This window comes from Peromyscus eremicus, chromosome 1 (genome assembly GCF_949786415.1).
Source record: "Peromyscus eremicus chromosome 1, PerEre_H2_v1, whole genome shotgun sequence".
Lineage (NCBI taxonomy): Eukaryota > Metazoa > Chordata > Mammalia > Rodentia > Cricetidae > Peromyscus > Peromyscus eremicus.
Genome location: NC_081416.1, coordinates 151,378,569 through 151,391,748, shown reverse-complemented (window position 1 = coordinate 151,391,748; position 13,180 = coordinate 151,378,569). Strand labels below are relative to the sequence as shown.

At 46.6% G+C, this 13,180-nt stretch overlaps 1 protein-coding gene across 7 annotated transcripts in view; it reads right to left on the bottom strand.

The window, feature by feature from the left end:
- Positions 1-13,180, bottom strand: part of LOC131919912 (BOS complex subunit NOMO1) — a 120,280-nt gene that overhangs the window by 29,514 nt on the left and 77,586 nt on the right. Inside the window, exons 26-29 of one of the 7 annotated variants that reach the window (XR_009381470.1) lie at positions 4,882-4,939; positions 3,194-3,614; positions 2,846-3,060; positions 393-566 (exon numbers count right to left, since the gene is read on the bottom strand). The exons of 2 other annotated variants lie outside the window; for them this stretch is intronic. The gene's annotated coding sequence lies outside the window, so the exon portion shown is untranslated. The remainder of the gene's footprint in view (positions 1-392; positions 567-2,845; positions 3,061-3,193; positions 3,615-4,881; positions 4,940-13,180) is intronic. 4 more of the 7 variants (XR_009381472.1, XR_009381473.1, XR_009381474.1 and 1 more) reach the window with 4 other exon arrangements.

The window sequence follows — 13,180 nt, the reverse complement described above, 5'->3', positions numbered from 1 at the left end:
GTTATCTAATTATGTGGCATTTAAAAAATGTTTTCTCATTAAAATTTTGGAGAACTTTTCAATTTTCATTAATGTAAATTTCTCTACTTCTTCAAATACCTAGAACATGAATTCTAATGATCTGAAGGTGGACAGTGTTTGAAATGAAAATGGATATCAATTTATAATGGTTTATTTTCCTTGGTATTTTGTCACAGCAACAGAGAGAGTCACTGATATAGAGGGTTTTATTACCCTGAGTGCTGCCTAAGGGACCCAGATGAATTATCACCCTAACCTAATCTTGTTTATCTTGGAGACAGAGCACGTGTAGGCCAGAGTTCCCTCAGGAGGGCTGGCAAAACTGGCTGACTGCAAGATGGCTGCCAGAGCAATGTTACACAACCGCTCACCTCATTATCATGCCATCGGCATGGTAAAGAACAATGGTCTTAGTGCCAGGACAGTTGACAAATGTCATATGCTGATTGGAAGGAACAGTAACAGCAGCAAAAAGAGGTGGTGCCTGGATTTCTGGAAAACCTCCACTCCACGGGGCCCCCGCTGTGGAGTCATCCTTTGGTTCACTGTGAATATATATTACTCTCATTGGTTAGTAAAGAACTGACTGGTGGATGGCTAGGCAGGATTTTCAGGGCAGAGAGAGCACTGGGAAGAAGGGTAAGGTCTGAGGAGATGCCACGAGACATAGAGTGAGCAGGATGGGAAGTATGTACATGCGGTAAAGGAGCCTTGGGGCAGTGCATAGATTAATAGAAATGGGTTAAATTAAGTTATAAGAGCTAGCTATAAAGAAGTCTAAGCTCTCAGCCAAGCATTCATAATTAACATTAAGTCTCTGTGTGGTTATTTGGGAATTGACCGGAGGGATAGAAAAGTCCACCTATGGACCCCAACTCACACTGACAGATCAAATCTTCCCACGGAAACCCCTGAAGCCGAACAGCAATCCCAGGGAGCTGGCTCAGCGGTTAAGAGCACTTGCTGCACTTGAAGAGGACTGGGGTTCCATTCCTAGAACCCACTTAGTGGTTCACAACTGCCTGAGCTTCTACCCAGTCTGTAGAGGGTTATACTGATACAGGGTGTCATATGTCATCCTAGGAAAGAATGGGAGCGGGAAGGTGAGCACAGCCAAGGACATGTCACATTCAGACTTGAAGAGGGACAGGGAGAGGTTTCCGAAGACTTGAAGAGGAGGGTGTGAACCATATCAGAGTGCCAAAAGCCAAGCACTAGGAGGCCACAGAGCACTGGCTATGACAGAGGTCCCCTGACAGGATAGGATGGTCACACTGGGATGGCGGAGGCCACAGCACAGTCAGCACAGGCCATGGAGAAGATGAAAGGTGGAGACAAACAGGAAGGACAGGACTTGGAGAACAGCCTGGCTGTGAAAGAATAAAATTCAACCATGGCTAAGGGTGGGGTTTTGTTTCCATGGTGGGAGAGAGGAGACCATGTGGGAGTGATCCAGGAGAGAGATGAAGCTGGACCTAAGAGATAAAGGGGGTCAACACGGAAAGAACGTCCTTGAAGAGGAGAGAGAGCAGGACACCAAGCCCATGGAGAAGAGGACCTTCAACCGGAACCTCAGCCATGATGCCCTGCTTCTCAGACACAAGGTAAAGTGAAGACTCACTGGAGATTGGGTGGGAAAAGACAGGGTGATTGGCTTGGTTTTCCCTGTCCTTGCAGGAAACTGAAAGAAAAGTCAGAGGAAGAGGAAGTGGGGCATCTTGAGGTCTCAAGGAGAAGAGAGTGAGCTTTGGACGCTGGGAATGGGGAAGTGGGTGCACAGGCCTGCCAGTGATCTGGGCTAGTGAGTGCACGGGCCTGCTGGAGATCTGGGCTAGTGAGTGCACAGGCCTGCTGGAGATCTGGGCTAGTGGGTGCACAGGCCTGCCGGTGATCTGGGCTAGTGGGTGCACAGGCCTGCCGGTGATCTGGGCTAGTGGGTGCACAGGCCTGCCAGTGATCTGGGCTAGTGAGTGCACAGGCCTGCTGGAGATCTGGGCTCTCAGCCAGCATCCAGTGAGGCCAGCTAGCATGCCTCTGTTACTGTCCAGCTGCATGCCTCTGCTCCAGTACAGAAGGGTACAGCAGGGTCGCACACTAGAACACTGTGTAACTGTCCTACTTACATCTGTCCCTTACAAGGAACATGGGTCCCTCTTTTTCTGGGGACCCAAGTCAGGGGGAAAACTCACTGAACAAGCAAAGTCTAAAAAAAGGTCACTTGTTCTAAAAGACCCACATTTTAGGTCTGTGTGATGTTTCATGTTGTTATTGCAGTGACCGATCCGTCCTGTAATGGGGTTCTATATGCTAGCCTCCAGCTCAGCATTGCTTCTGAGACAGCCTGAGGGAGGTACAAACACTTGATATCGGGGCCATTCACATATGGGGATTTGGGGGGTCTTCTTAGTGTGGGGCGAGCACCCCTTATGAAAAATGTGAGGGACCAGAAATGGTTTTGAATTCTGGATGTTTTAAAAGGTTTGAGATATTTGCCCAGACATAATAAGACATCTTGGGGATGGGGTCCCGAACAAAATTTATTTATGTTTCAAACAGACAACTGATATCTACAGCCGAAAGGCTGTGTGTGTGTGTGTGTGTGTGTGTGTGTGTGTGTGTGTGTGTAGAGATAAGTTGGTGAATGAAACATAAAAACTCATGACATAGATTTTTCCCACTTCTAGCATCTTTGTCAGTGATCAGAAAGTGCTGGATTTTGGAGGGTGTGAGATTTCTGATTAGGGCTTTCAACACATAATAGCTGATGTAGGTTTTTAAAGTGTTAACTATTAAACGCCATTTTTTAGCACCCCAAAATACTTACTGCTGATTGTTACGCCCAAAGGAGACTCCATTTCCCTGAATTCCAAAAGGCAGAGTCCAAGTCCAACTTGGTGTGAGTCACGATCCTTGCACATTTGGCTCCTACACCATCCAGGCCCTCCCTCTTCCTTCTACAGCCGAGCTCTTCTGGGGACAACGACTTCCTGCCTCTTCCCTTCACCTCATATGAGCCACGTGTCTGTCTTCTGCACAGCTCTGTAATATAACAGCGCAGACGCATCCATCCTGTCTATTTCTCTGTGTGTTGTCCCCCACCTTTCCTAGAAAGCGCCCATGTTGTTTTTCCAGTATTTAGCTGAGAGTCTGCCATGCCCATTGCTGGACTCACCTTTATTTCCTCTATGTCGCCTTTCTGGAGCTTTTCTCTGAAATGTTGATGTTTCCGGGACGTCAATCATTTGCTTAAGACAGTCATCCTCATAAAGTCCTTCGCATCAGAAACAAGCAGTCACAATGCAGAAAGTGTGCCTTGGTCTGAACAGAAGGACTTGAGTCTTGAAAAGCAACTTCTAGCAAAATGGCACCAAGACAGAACGTTCTTTGTTTATAGCTTCACCAGTCAAGCGGTTTTGAATTGGGACCAGTATCATGGTCTATCCCCAAACAAGGGTAAATGTCCTGTGTGGTTTAGAAAGGGAAGCTTTAAGGTTAGGTTTTCAGCTAAGTGGTGGCGGGCTTGCCAAGAATGCACAGGCTCCAGGGCCCTTCTGTGCCGTTGAGAAACAGCAACACAGCAGTGTGGATGGGTTCTGAAAGAAAAAAACCAATGGTTTCTCCCCCGTGATCATACTTCTCGCTCTCTTTTAAAAATAGCAACATTTCTCTTCTTGGTTATTCCGAGTGCTGCTTCAATCCCACATTCACTCTCAAGAGGAAAAGAAAAACCACCTCTAGGAAATGGGGTGAGAATAGATTATAACTTACAAAATTGACGCTTAAAAAAATCACCAAAGAAAATCAGGGGACGGCTGGCAAGATGGCTCAGTGGGGAAAGGCAAACACACACAACAAATACCTAAATAAATAAATGTAAGAACCCAGGGGAGAGCTTGATGAGCTGGCATGGGCCTATCATCCTGGTACTTTGGTGGCTGAGGCAGGAGGATTTGAAGTCCTAGGCCAGCAGGGGCTATTTGGTGAGACTCTGTCTCAAAACAGACAGACAGAGCTAGGTGTGGTGGTGCACAGCTCTGATCCCAGCATTTGGGAGGCTAGGCTAGGGAGACCAAGCACTTCTGAGACCAGCCTGAGTTACACAGTAAGGTCCAGGCCAGCCAGGGTAACAGCAAGACCCCGTCTCAAAAACCAAGAAGGAAGGAGGAGAGGGATGGAGGCAGGGAGTAGATGAGGGAGTAATGTTTTCCAGCCAAGATTAAAAAGACAAGAAACAAAGCTTTGACTTCTAAACTGCTTATATAAGAAAACATTTTGGAGTTAGACATGGCAGTTCACTCTTCTATCCCAGGACCTGGGAGGCTGAGGAAGGAGGATTACCAAAGGCTAGCCTAGTGAGTTTTAGGTCAAGCTGGGTGCAGTGACTCCGTCTCAAAAAACAAACAAAAGAAAGTAAACATTTAGACTATGAGGGAAATAAGGGGCCTAAAGGGGGGGTGGGGAGGGCAACATGGGGTTATGGGTGGAAGGGGGGAGAGAAAGCATTGCTTGTTTAATGTTATATAAAGAATCTCTATTTAAAACCATGTATGTATGCACATGTGACATAAAACCAGAAAGGAAGCTATGGGGGAAGGGGATCAGTGAGAGGAAGGAGGGTGGGGAAGGGCAGTGGGGGGTAATATGAGCAAAACACAGTGATGGACATGCATAAAATATCACAGTTAAACCCGTTATCTTATACACTAACCAAAAAATTTAATTGGAAAAAAAAGCAGAAGAGGAAAAAAATTACAAATATCTCAATAAAGGGACTGGAGAGATGGTTCAGTGGTTAAGCACATTTGCTCCTCTTACAGAGGACCTAAGTTCAATTCCCAGCACCCACATCAGATGGCTCACCAATGTCTGTAACTCCAGCTCCAGTGTATCTGACGCCCTCTTCTGGTCTCCATGGGCACTGCATATACAAGGCAGACATTCACACAGACATATACACATAATTTTTTTTAAATTTAAAGTCCCAAACTTCAGTGGAAAATGGTAATGAGAATACTATTTTTTTTAAATCACAGATTAAGAAAAAAGGAAGAAAAAACTATAAATGTGTGTATATCTATTTATACATCTACACATATTCATTGAAAATTCTAAGGGAGCCATATTTGTAATGTGCACATTCAATTAAGTTTCAAGCTAATTAGGATAATTAAATAATAAACTGCTCTTTGAATATCATGTGATCAAGAAACAACTAACTACAAATATTCTGTCATCCTTATTAAATTACATAATTGTACCTCATGATGCCCCCCACCCACAACAACAGCACCTGGGAGATAAGGCTGGAAGGTGGGAAGTTCAAGGTCATCCTTAGCTACAGAGTGAGTTAGAGGCCAGCCTAACCAACACTGAGACTCTGTCTTCTTCCTGTTTTCCTTCCTTCCCTCCCTCTCTCCCTCCCTTCTTCCTTCCTTCCTTATCATTTTATAGCTGTTATATAGTTCAGACTGTGAAGTTCTGATTCTCCTGCCTCCACACCCCAAGTGCCAAGAGGGCAGACATGTGCCATCATATCCAGCGGCATTCGGTGCTGCGGAGGGAACTCAGTCAGGTGAATCAGGCATTCTACCAACTGTGCTAGAAAACAAAGCAAGGAGCTATAGAGATGGCTCACTGGTTAAAAGCTCTGGCTGCTCTCCCAGGGGATTCAGGCTCCCTCCCTTCCCAGCACCCACATGGCAGCTCACAGTCATCTGAACTCCAGTTCCAGGAGAACCTGACACCGTCTTCTGGCCTCTGGCACCAGGCATGCGTGCAGCGCACAGACACAGGCGAAGCACCCTTACACATCAAATTAAAAGTAACCAAGTCAGACAAGTGGGCTGCAGGACAGTGCAGCAGTTGAGGGCAGTGCTACTCTGCCCGAGGCCTCTAGCAGCTCACAGGCACCTGTGGCTCCAGTCCCAGGAGATCTGACGCCCTCCTTCGGCCTCTGGGGGCACTGCTTGCAAGTGTACGGACACACAGATAAATGAAAATTAAAATATTAAAAAACAACAACAATTCATAAGAGTTGCCATGGTCATGGTGTCCATTCACAGCAATAAACCCTGAGACACGTTGCTTTCTGGTCAATGAGATTTCAAATAAATACACCAAAAAATGACAAATGGCCAGGTATGGTGGAACCCACCTCTAATCACAGGACTCTCAAGAAGCAGAGGCAGGAGGATTACAGCAAGTTAAGTTTGTGGCCAGTCTAGCCTACACAGCAAGTTCCAGGCCAACCAGGACTTGTAGGAGAGACTTTATTTTAAAAAGACAACAATAAAAAAGTGTGTGTCTATCAGTAGGAAGTTGGAGAGATTTCTGTAGTGTAGTGATTACCATGTTCACCTCTCACAAGTGGAAGTAATGAGGTTAAAAAAGAGAGAGAGAGAGAGCAAGATATTTCAAATATTTTGAGGACAATAGTTCAGATTTTATTCCGTTTCTATGATGATGCTCTAGGTCTTCTGCAAGATCATAAAGGATTAAGATCTGACACTACACGCTTTTATACATATAGGCTGTTAGGGTTCAGGTCACGAATAATGCTAAGAACATGGGCAGCACGGAGGAAGTCGTACAGGAAACAGATACAGTGCTCAGAAAGCCATGGGCAGCACGGAGGAAGTCATACAGGAAACAGATACAGTGCTCAGAAAGCCATGGGCAGCACAGAGGAACTCATACAGGAGACAGATACAGTGCTCAGAAAGCCATGGACGGCACGGAGGAACTCATACAGGAGACAGACACAGTGCTCAGAAAGCCATGGACGGGTGTTGAGTAACAAAAGGTTTCCTGGGGAAACGCAACACACACATCCACTCACCCCACAAGAGATCTGCAACAGATAACAACAGATCCCACAACAGACCACAACAGATCCCACAACAGACCACAACAGATCCCACAACAGACCACAGCAGATCCACACAACAGACCACAGCAGATCCACACAACAGACCACAGCAGATCCACACAACAGACCACAACAGAGCCACACAACAGACCACAGCAGATCCACACAACAGACCACAGCAGATCCACACAACAGACCACAACAGAGCCACACAACAGACCACAGCAGATCCACACAACAGACCACAGCAGATCCACACAATAGACCACAACAGACCACAACAGAGCCACACAACAGACCACAACAGAGCCACACAACAGACCACAACAGAGCCACACAACAGACCACAGCAGATCCACACAACAGACCACAGCAGATCCACACAACAGACCACAACAGATCCACACAACAGACCACAACAGATCCACACAACAGACCACAACAGATCCCGAAACAGATCACAATAGACCAAAGTACAGATACCACCCAAGTCCAACTTGGTGAACCAATGAGTTTTACTGGGGTCACTTACAAAAGCAGAGATGACTCACAGACAGCTGATCATCCAGGCCCACCCCAGCAAGGGTGACAGCTCACACAGCTGGGAGCCTGGAGTCCACTGCACAGCCTGCAGGCAGAGCACTAGCTTGGAGAGTGTCCTTCCCGGGCAGTTGGTTTAAAATGTTTTCTCTTCCAGACAGCCTAGCTTCCTTCCATCTGCGGGGACAGCGTCTATTGTTTACTCTGGCAGGGAGGGACTTTCTGAAGCCATTTTTACTGTTTATCTTTCTTCTTAAGGAGTTTCCTGCACGATAGAATGTTTCAGTTTCCTAGGAAACTGTTACACAGCAGCAGGGTTGAGACTTGGAGTGATTGACATCAAAGCTGCTTGTGAGAGGTGGTTCTCAAGGGGGATCCTGGACCGTTTGGCAGAAATGCAAATTCCTGGGGCCTGCACTGGCCTAGGAAAGCAGAGACCTGGGAAGGATCCCACAATCTCTTTTATCAAGTCCTATAGCCACTGCCCAGGGTGTGGTGGCATCATGATAACTCAGAGGCAGAGGCAGCTGGATCTCTGTGAGTCAGACGCCAGTCTACATAGTGAGTTTCCGGACAGCCAGGGCTATGTGGACAGACTCTGTCTCGATACCTTGCCTTCATCTACTCACTCAAGTGTTTAGAATATTTATGTCAGAGGTAGTTTGGGGCTGGAGACGGGGCTCAGCAGTAGACCACTTGACTAATAGGCATGACCCTGGACTCCAACCCCAGCATCAGTATAGGGAGCAGAGTGCTGGTCCAAATGTAACAGAAAATGAGTTTACACCTGCAGTATGACAGAATCAAATTTATGTCGGTTACATTTTTTCTTTTTCCATTTTGTGTGTGTGTGTGTGGATGGGGGAGGGGGTGCACATGCATGTGTGTACTTGTGCATGTGGTGGCCAGAGGCTTCAGGCGCAGCCCACCACCTTGCTTCCTGAGACAAGGACTCTCACAGGGCCTGGAGCTGTCGACTAAGCTGGCTGGCTAGGGGTCCACCTGTCTTCACAGCTCCTGCCTGGGATGACAAGCCTTCTCCACCATGCCTGGCTTTTCACACAGGTTCTGGGGATCAAACTCAGGTCCTCATTCGTGAACAGCAGGCACTTTACCGACCAAGCTCCCCTCCCCACTGCCTCGTAGGTCTGTCTCTGTGCCAACACCTAGTTGTAATTAGTCACACTGTAGCTGTGCCCTCACAAGCCAGCCACTGAACTTTTTATTAACATGGGAGGTTTCTCTAGACCCCACTGTTCTTTCTTTTTTGAGACAAGGTGTCATGTAGCCCAGGCTGGCCTCGAACTTTCTGTGAGGATGACCTTGAGAATTTGTGATTCTTTAAGTTCATAAATCCCACCATCCAATTTGTGGGTGAAGTAGAGGTCTCTCCAGGTCCCTAATTAGCAATGCTAATTGCTTGTGCTCAAACCAATTGTATAAAATTACTAAGTTAAACAACTTATAAATGTCTTTAAATTAAACCTCTAGTTGAATAGGGCTTCCTGTGCAAGCTCAACATTATACAGGTAACACAATGGGCAGGTCCCAGTGCTCAGACTTAGAAGCCAACAGTGAGACCAGCACAGTTTGACTACCGAAGGAAGCTCTCATCTAGACACCACTGAAACAAGCCCGAGAAAGCCCTACACTCTGGCAGCTTGAGGCTCTGCCCTAACCCCTGCTTCAGGAGGCAGAAATGAGGCTCAGGCAAGATGTTCACGGCCTGGGCTCATTTGTTCTGAGTTTAGTTTTAGCTTTTACATGATGAGACAATTTTACTTTTATTTTAAAAAGCCAAAGACTGGGATTTTTAAGGAGAGATCTGTGGTTTTAAAATCAAGTACGATAATAAACAATCAAGGACAAAAATTAACATTTATTATAGGATTCCATGTATGTAAAACGCCCCAGATAGGAAAATCCCTCAAGAAGCAGGTTACTGTTGCTTAGGGCTGGGAGAGGGGAAAGCAGGACTAACGGCCAATGAGGAGAGGATTTGTTTGCGTGAGGAAAATGTACTAAATCAGATATTTAAGAGAGTTGGAAAACATGGTGTACTAAACACCAGTCAACTGGACACTTTAAATCAAGACGACTGTGGCTTGGTATGGTTACACATGCTGTAATTCCAGATTCTGGCAGCTAAAGCAGGAGATGGCAAGCTTGAGGCCAGCCTAGGCTACATAGCAAAATGGCGTGTGTGTGTGTGTGTGTGTGTGTGTGTGTGTGTGTGTGTGTGTGTGAAGGAGATGATATCAAATCATCTTTCAATGTTACAAAAAGGGATACAGCAAAAAACTCAAGCTAGATGCTTGTTTTTGGTTTTGTTTTTAAAAGATTTATTTATTATGTACACAGCATGTATGCCTGCATGCCAGAAGCAGGCACCAGATCTCATTATAGATGGTTGTGAGCCACCATGTGGTTGCTGAGAATTGAACTCAGGACCTCTGGAAGAACAGCCAATGCTCTTAACCTCTGAGCCATCTCTCCAGGCCCCATTTTTAAAACTTTTTTTTTTTTTTTTTTTTTCCGAGACAGGGTTTCTCTGTGTAGCTTTGCGCCTTTCCTGGATCTCGCTCTGTAGACCAGGCTGGCCTCGAACTCACAGAGATCCGCCTGCCTCTGCCTCCCGAGTGCTGGGATTAAAGGCGTGCACCACCACTGCCGGGCTAAAAAGCTAGATGTTTTTAATGTGAAGAAAAAGAGATACAACTCATAACCCATGCTTAACATCTATAACAGCCATGCTTTGTAATTTTCCATCATCCAAATTTTATATGCTTAACAATTTCATCTTTTGTTCTATCACCACCAGAAAAAAAATGACCTGTTTTCTTCATAATTTTCCTGATAGTTCTGCCGATTTTTACTGAAGTATGATTGCGTTGGTTTGAATAAGAATGGCCCCCCAGGCGCATACATCTGGATGCTTAGTCATCAGGGAGCAGAAGTAAACCCACTTGAGAGGGACTAGAAGGATTGGGAGGTGCGGCCTTGTTGGAGGAAGCATCCCTAGGGTGGGCTTTGAGGTTTCAAAAGCCCACGCCACGCCCACAGTCTCTCTCCGTTTTTGAATCAGGAGGAAGCTCTGGGCTCCTTCTCCAGCACCTGCCTGTCATGCTCCTGCCGGGATGATGGTGGACTAAGCCTCTGAAGCCTGGGCCAGTGAAACACTTCCTCTTATAATGATTACCTTGGTCACAGCAAGAGAACGGCGACTGAGACAATGAGGTCGCCGACATTTCAGGTTTTCCGGCCGTCTGGCGGACTCACTTTATACTTGGGTGGCCTTGTGTCTCAGCTTGCCTTGGGCCTAGTTTATCTGAAGCCAGCCCTGCTGAGCCAGTCGTGTTTCTGAGTGTGTTAAAACGTAAGTGTGCACATGTATGCACACATATGCATTGTTTTGTATAGCTTAACCCTGTCTTCTTTCCTTTCGTTTTATTTAGTGTGTGTGTGTGTGTGTGTGTGTGTGTGTGTGTGTGTGTGTGTACCTATGTGTACCCATGTACCACAGTGAATGTGTGAAGAGGTCACAGGATAACTTCCGGGAGTCAGTTCTCCCCTTCCACAATGTGGGTATAATCTCTGTACTCTTTACCTTCTAATTTTTTACATCTATTTATTCTATGTGTGTGTGTAGCCTGCATGTATGTACACCATGGACATACACGGACAGCATGTACACCACATCCGTGGAGTGCCTGAGGAGGTCAGAAGAGGTCGGATCCCCTGGAACTGGAGTTCTAGATAGTTGTGAGCTGCCATGTGGGTGCTGGGAACCAAACCTGGGTCCTCTGTGAGAGCAAAAAGTGCTCTGAACCACAGAGCCATCTCTCCAGCCCCAAATGCCTTCTAATTCAAGTATTTCCTGTTGACATTTACTCAGATTACCGATTCTGTACTTAATCAACTTAGTACATGACCCTTAGGCTTAATATCATACAATCAGGGATTGTCTTTCAATTAGTTGTGGGGGAAATGATTGGCCAGTTGGTAGCAACAACACCCGCTTTACTACCCTCACGCCATAAACTTTATTGCAGTTTTTCTTACCGTCATAACCTTGGACTTCCTGCATCATTGTTACGTCTTCTTGGCTATTTGATCTTCAAAAGGACTAAACTAAGTCAGACCCAGTGGCGCACACATGCAACCCTGGCGCTTGGAAGGCTGAGGTAGAAGGATTGCGGAGAGTTTGAAGCCATCCTGGGCTGCCAACAGAGGGCTGGGATGTAGCTCACTGGTGGGCTTTGTGCCTGGCAGGCATGGAGCCCTAAACTCAAATCTCCAGACCCACAAGGGGAAAAAAAATGGCTGTAAATGCATTCCCGTGTCTGTGAGCAGAGAAATTAAGCAGCTGGCATGGACGAGGCAAACACCGCCGTGTGAGGGACAACCTGACCTCACTTACGAGCACTAACTGCTTTACCAGACTTTGGACTGGAAGCTGCTACAAAAGCCACCTCACCCTTTGTTCTGAGACCACAGGGTTACCTACGGGCAGCCACAGAGCACAGTTGCTGGGCTGACATGGCAGATGTGCCCATCACTGAGGTAAACATCAACTGTCAGGAACATCTTCCTAACACTGAGCAGGCATTTCCTGACTTCTAGCCACGTGGACCATAAGAAAAGAATGGCTGCGGATCTAACTCCGCGGCAGAGTGCTGATGTAGTATGTGCTTACCTAGCCTGTGTCGGGGGAAGGGCTTGATCACAGCACCACAGCGGGAGGGGAGAGGAGAGGGCAAAGCGGATTTCAGTCAGAGGACACACTGACACGCTTCTGATGCTCTCTCCCATGGCTCAAGAGAATACCTAACACGAAATGTGAGAAAGAGACCGGCATAAGAGAATGGGCGTTTGCTCTTTTGAAACAAGGTCACATAGCTCAGGCTGGCATCAAACTCACAGCCACCCTCCTGCCTCACCATCCTAAATGTTGAGATTACAGTAGGCTTCAGTATACAAGAATGGTTTTCATTTTTTGAAATGTGTATTTATTGATTTTTTTTTTTTTTTTTGAGATAAGCTGGCCTAAGTAACCAAGGATGACTTTGAACCTCTGATCCTCCTGCCTCTACCTCCTGGAGTGCTGAGATGATGGATGTACACTGTCATGCTCCGTTTATGCAATGGTGGGGACTGACCCCCAGGCTTTGTGCATGCTAGGCGAGCGCTCTGCAGACTGAGCCACTTCCAGCCTGCTCCCTTTGGTTCTTGCAGATTTGTTTATTGGAATGCTCATTTCACTATGCAAGATATTTCAGTGACCACTGCGAAGATGCCCACAATGCAAGACTCTGCAAGAGCACTGAATTCAGTGGGTCCACATGCTGGGATGAACCCAGGGCTTCCTGCATCCAAGTAGGCCCACTACCAACCAAATGGCATCTCCAGTCCACGCATGGGTTTTTAGAGCATTCCACTGAGGGTCTATCAGAAACACAGCTGTCCAAAGCTGCTGATTCATTACATTTTAAACTACAAGCAGAGAGCACGTTCGCTTGGTTCCTTGCACAGTTAAGGACCAAGGACGAAAACACAGATTGGCTGCGTTCCTCCACTGCTGGAAGTCATCAGGGTTCAAACCATTTAAAGAGTTTGAGGAAAGAACACAAATCTGAGATCCCTCCTCCAGCTTCCGTTAAGCTCAAGAACGCCCCAGCTCCAAAGCTTGTGACATCCACATCACGGGATTTCACTCCCAGGCAACGGGACCTGACAAGAAAGCACAGAAGA